At 40.8% G+C, this 6,213-nt stretch overlaps 1 protein-coding gene across 1 annotated transcript in view; it reads right to left on the bottom strand.

Moving 5' to 3' along the window:
- The window catches only part of slc8a1a (solute carrier family 8 member 1a), a 42,754-nt gene extending 39,035 nt beyond the window's left edge, over nt 1–3,719 (bottom strand). Inside the window, exon 1 of the mRNA XM_046047237.1 lies at nt 3,532–3,719. The gene's annotated coding sequence lies outside the window, so the exon portion shown is untranslated. The remainder of the gene's footprint in view (nt 1–3,531) is intronic.
- Nucleotides 3,720–6,213: the final 2,494 nt, after the last annotated feature.

Here is a 6,213-nt window from a genome sequence, read left to right as displayed (position 1 = left end):
GCCGTTTGTCAACAAACAAAATAAAGTTAAACTTAAATCAAACCTTCAAACGACAACTTCTAGCACCCTGGGCAGGTAATGTACGCAGGCAAGAAATAAAATCAAATTCAAACTGGATTCAGGGTTTGTGGCTGGTTTATTTGTTCCAACTGAGCAAGCAATACAGCATCTCTCACGCTGGTAAAAAACCATGTGCCCATCACCCAGGTGCTGCTGCTCACTTCCTACTTCCTACCTATATTTACCCTCACCTGTGCCCACTACTGCCCTCAGGTGTCTAAATCAAACATTGCAATTATTAAACTAACCAAAAATAAAGACTAAACATATATTATCATTATCAAAATATGTATACATATATACGTATTTCTAATGTAAACAAAATCATAATAATAATCAATTTAATTAACAAATTACCACTACTGAAAGCAAACTAATGTAGCTTCAACAGTAACATTGGCATTAAAAAACTTGAGTGGAAAAGATGTTTGTGGATAAACAGCTTGATGAATAAACGCTGCTGGACATGAAGCAGTGGCTGAAAATAAAGAGCTGAAAGCATCAGGTGGATGAGGAGGCTGTGACCCTTCTCACATTAATGAAAGGTCTTTCATCGTGTTCTCCACATGGTTTCCCATCTTTCAGCTTCCTCAGCGCGCTGTTTCCACCTTTTGGTTTAAAGCAGACTCCGCCCTTATCTGTTTGCTAATAGTAGCTTGGCTGAGGAGAAGGAGTGAGGAAATGTTTATCTGCTCAGAACCGTAATTACAGAACACATACACTGTTAAATAAAATTAAGTTTGTTCTGCAGTTAAACGTGACCTTAATTTACATGAAACATTTGAACTCGGGTCTGCTTTCTAAGGAAATCTTTTGTTTCTGTGTGTAGGAGTGATGAACAGAAAGAATTTAATAGACGGCAGGTTTGCATCCTTCTGAATCACGGAGGTCTGTATGAGCGGTTAAATTATGTGTGCTGTGCATGTTGATTAACTTGGCAGCAGATGTGGTTCAGGGCTGATCCTGGTTCAGACTGTCGTGTTAACACATAATTGACTTAAACCTGCCCCGATGCTTGAGACGATTGTTTCTGTAACTCTGCACTCTCAGGTGCTCTACACCGAGCTGCGTTTAGTGTTTGAAAGGTATGAATAAAGTTGTGATTGCCTTACCACTGCAGTCCAGACTGAAAGATCACCGTCAGAGACAATTAAGTGTCAAAAGCCAATTCATGCTTTCCTTCTTCCCTTTCAGCCTTAGTGACAGTCAGCCTTCTCAGTGCCACTTCAGACTTTACTTTAGGAGCTTCATACTACCAAGTGTGCAACCGATCTGCTACACTGAAGACGAATAATGGGGATTACCTTATACCAACATGGTGGAGTAGAGGCCGAGTGTGTACAAGTGTGCGTGTGCCATCTGCAAACTTAACCCTCTCATGCATGAATTATTAAACACTATCTAGATTTTTTTTAAAGATTGTTTTATTAGTCAAAATTGGGCCCAAATACAAATCCATTTCCATCCCCCCCCCCAAATTCTGCTCTATTTTTAAATGATTTTACTGTCCCTGTATGTGGACACGTCACACCGGACAATATGGAATATTATTAGTTTTTAATAATTTATTAGTTTTTTGTCATGTTATCCTCTTTAAGCTTAATAGTTGAAAATTAACAATAAAACACATTTCAGGAACAAGTAGAGTAAAAACGCTCATGGTGGTATTTATAACACATGTATGCAGAAACTCAGTAGCATGTTGTTATCCTCATCTCATCAGTTTTAACATATCAACATCCAACATGTAACAGATTACATAATTCTACTTAAAACTGATTTCTTTACAGTATGTGGGACCAATACTTATTCTTATTTCTTGCAAAGACCGTAAAGCAGTCAAAAGTTGCCATTTAATGCTGTAATATGCATGTTTGCATTCTTATTTATTATCATATATTTGTCAAATATCTGTTTTATTATCGATCAACTGACACTGTCCTGAAATTACTTGGAGAACACAACCATGATATAGTAACCCAAAAACAAATGCCCACAAATGTGAACACCTGCATGAAACAACCATGTGTTCAAAAAGCCAAAGTTGAAAATATGTTCTAATATAGACGAGACGTGCAACAGGTAGTGCCATGGTCTGGACCTGCCCTCACACATCTACTACACTTGTTAGTGATATTATCATCAGTAACTGGATCATTACATTTTGAAAAGGGCTATCGGCTATTATTTTTGTACCATGTCAATAACAAGCAGATCATCTTTGAAGTTGAGTAGATTCATATTCCAGATATTAATTTATTGCCAATCTATTTCTGCAGTATAAAATATTATTTGTACAGTTTTCTCCAAAGAGCCAGGTCGGACTTATTAAGCTGCTGGCTGAGCTGAGCCGATGTGATGATCAAGACCTCGTCTAAATCTCCACTAAACCAGAACTGTCCTGTAAGAATCGGCCAGCCTCATGAAGCCACCTTGAAACTCTGCAGGTTTCTCCGGACAAGAAGCTCCACATGAGACCGGTCAGATGACGTTAAACTGAACTCATCCTGTCTGATGCAGGAGAGACTAAATCATAACAACACAACAAAAACCTTCAGTGCCTCCGAACGCGTCCTTGTGCTAAAAGAAACTATGATCTGTCAACAACATCATCAGCATCAGAAGACGGTCAGCGCTCAGCTGCAGTCTGAGCTTCAGAACACAGTCGCCTCTAAAACAGCTGCTGTGGACGCCACTGGAGGCGGCTCTGAGTTTAAGGTGAACCTGCTGCAGACCGTCCAAGGTTTCATTTATACATTAAAATGATTTTAATGCACTTTAAAAATGTAAAATACGTTTTCATGTTTGATCTTATGAAGACAGTGCTGCGATCACAGTCAAACTGTGATAGTACAGACGAACTGACTAATTCATAACAACGTATGAACTCCAATAAACAGCAATATAATGACTATAAACATTATTACTAATTACTAATACTCCTACTTTTGTCCTGCAGCATTCCTCCATCACTGCAAAACATCAATAGTATCATAACTTTTGTGCATCAAGATAACATCCCTGCAACGTTATTAGATTTTCTACAGGAATTCACAAACATTATCTTTATTACCACATGACATAAAGATAAACTGCATCACAAAATTCTTATGACTTTACTACAACTTAACTACTACTGCAACGCACCTGCATAAATGCCAGACTCCTGTCACATTATTACCTCTACATCAGTACATAAACACTATGACCACATCACTGCGTGACATTAGATCTGCACTCAACCGCACTGTTGCAACATCCCTACAGCATCAGCATCAGTCAGCCATATCACATCACTGACTTCATTACAGCTGCTGCAACACTACAGTATTACTGCAATACTACCACAGGACTACAACAGCTCACTACATTACATCACTTCATCACAGATAGCTCCTCTCCACAGCTGGACAGATGACTTAACTCGGTGAAATCTGCTCCTTTTTGTCCCTTCTGTGAGCCCGTACTCACCTCAGGTCCTGTCGCAGCAGCAGCAGGAGAAGAGAGTGGTTTCAGGAGGGAGAGCCGCGTCCGATAACCGCTCTAAATTTAACAGAAACAGACATTGTTCTAAACATGGCCGCATAGCTGCTGCGGGCTGCTTATCGTCCCTCTCCCAGCGGGCCATGGCCATACAAGGCTCTGCGGGGCCCGGGGCCATCCAGCAGCTCCTCGTCCTCGCAGACACGTAGGGGAGATAACAGCTAACAGCCACAACAGGCAGGAATGCTGGATAAGTGTACCCCCCCCACCTCCCCCCACACATGACTTCTGTGCAACCTTCAGCAGGGATTTTCCACCCAGTCCACACGGAGAAGGTGACATCCAGAGACCTGCAGACGCCACAAGGTCCTGCAGAGGTGCAACAGGGACTCTGTAATGAACCGTGTGACAGTAAAGTGACAGGAGGAGCGGGCTCAACCAGGGGGACTCGGTGCAGCGAGGTCCCCAATCTCAAGGACAGAATTAAGTCAACTCAGAAAAACCTAATCAAAAGCAGATGTGTGAAAACCTGCATGCACCAGTTCCCACATAAAGGGGTATTAGAGTGGTCACGTTGCTCAGACCTCAGACCAGCGGACACACATTTTACTGCAGCTATCTGCAGGTGAGATGATGAGGAGGAGATGAAATATAATCTTTGTTCCATTTAATCTTTGAGTGTGCGTTTATTCCTGCAGTCGACACGGCGTCCGTTTCTGTCTAAAACTTAACCCCTCCAATAGTTGCTGAGGTATTTCTGATCCAAAGTGGCGGACAGACAGACGTTAGCGTTCACAGAGCTCCTGGGGACGGCTGAAAACAAAGAAAGTAAGAAAACAGTCAGACGAGAAGAGATGAAGGAGGTGGAGAGACACAAACTTAAAGTGTCAACGCTGACCTTTAGATGCATCTCAAAATGAACAAGCAGCCAGCTGAAACTCAGGAAGTCTGTTTTGTTTACTTTTGTCTGTTAAATAGCATTTACACACCCACCACTCTTTAAAGAATAATTTGTTTAAAAAACTTTATGAAATACAGCTTGCAGTTAAATAACAAATGAAAAGGCCTTCAGGTTTATTTGCACATTAAGAAAACCTGCAAAGAAATTTAAATATAGAAGAAACAAATGTGCATTGTCCAAAAAACAGTAACTAAAAAAACAAGCTGCTGATTCTAAAATGACCCAAAAACGTGCAGCAGCAGTCAGTAACTTTAACAACTGTAACTTCTTGTCATTTTCTTTTTGGCCAAGTTTTCTGTTCTCTCCCTGTGAACATGACCAAAAAGGAGGGAAGACTAAATCATGGCTGCAGGCGTGTTGCCTCAGCAGGGACGATATTACAGGAGAAAAGTTCTGAAACAGATCTGAAAGCAGCACAGAATGACTGAGAGCTGCACTCGCTTACTTAGATTTACAGATTTTGAAATGTCACCTCAATTCTGTGTTTCCTTTTACATAAATAAAAACATTTGCACCGTAAATTGGTGCAGAAACTTTCACCAGGATGCAGTAAATGAAGTGTTTAAAGATATAAATTTCCTGGGGGGGCCCCCCTGAGCCCCCGATCATGTATCACGCCATTGAGGATATATTTAAAACACTGTTTTGTCTTGTTCTTGTGAACCTAACATGGCGTATCTTCATGTCTCACGAGCTTAGTGTCTCTTCACACCCCTAATCTGAGCCCCTACGTCCCCACCACTTCTCAACACAAAGTGACGCCCTTGATAGCGTTACTGACTCCCGTCACGTGACTTACATGATATTACTTACTTAAACTTAACAACAATCTTCTCCTAAACCTAACCAAGTGGTTTTGTTGCCTTAACCAAACTAAACTACAACCCTTTTTACAACATTTTCCACGCATTAAATGTCATGTGACTTAGGTTACATCAGTAATCTTGTTGCTGGACTGATCCAGAAAGCGCCATCATTGAAGCCACGCCACTAGCATTTCTGGCTCTCAGGTAGCACAAACAATCTGGGGTGCGTTTCCCAAAAGCATGGTTGCTAACTACGGTAGCAACTTCCTTGGTTGGAACTATGTAGATGCCACGCAAATGTTTCCCGAAACCCTAGTTCGAACTAAGGAAGTAACTAAGTTGGTAACTTACGTGGTACGAACCATCGTTAAGCGACGCAGGTGTTCCCCAAAACCATAGTTTCGATGAATGTTCGCACCAACTGTCGTTAAGTTGCATAGTTCGAACTACAGCTCCTGACCTGAAGCTTAGTCCACAATGGCTGCGTCACAGAGAGCAGAAAATGCAGTGTTAGGAGGTGGATGTTAGATAATCCTGCTGTACAAACATATTTGAGGTGAAGTTATTTTTTAAATGTAGTTTAGTTATAAAAGTACTTTTAAATGTATTTGTCGGGTCATGGGTAGGGTTGCATTGACTCAGTACTAAGTATCTTAGTGTAGACCATCTACACACAGCAGGTGTTTTTCTAACAGATTACCCATCTGTTCACAATAACTTGATTTAATATTAGTCACCAGTGCAAAGATTAAAGGACAAAATGGAATGTAAAGACAAGACTTTTAATATTACCTTCATGTTTACATTTCCAGGCCTCTGAGGACCATGGGTGTTCTCTAGTCTTCTTTACAAACATAAATATAAAAAGGGGCAGCATAAAATTCATGACAGTACTGTAATGAA

Source organism: Micropterus dolomieu, linkage group LG04 (genome assembly GCF_021292245.1).
Source record: "Micropterus dolomieu isolate WLL.071019.BEF.003 ecotype Adirondacks linkage group LG04, ASM2129224v1, whole genome shotgun sequence".
NCBI classification, from domain to species: domain Eukaryota; kingdom Metazoa; phylum Chordata; class Actinopteri; order Centrarchiformes; family Centrarchidae; genus Micropterus; species Micropterus dolomieu.
Note: the sequence above shows the minus strand (reverse complement) of the source record. Positions and strands in the feature narration are given on the sequence as shown.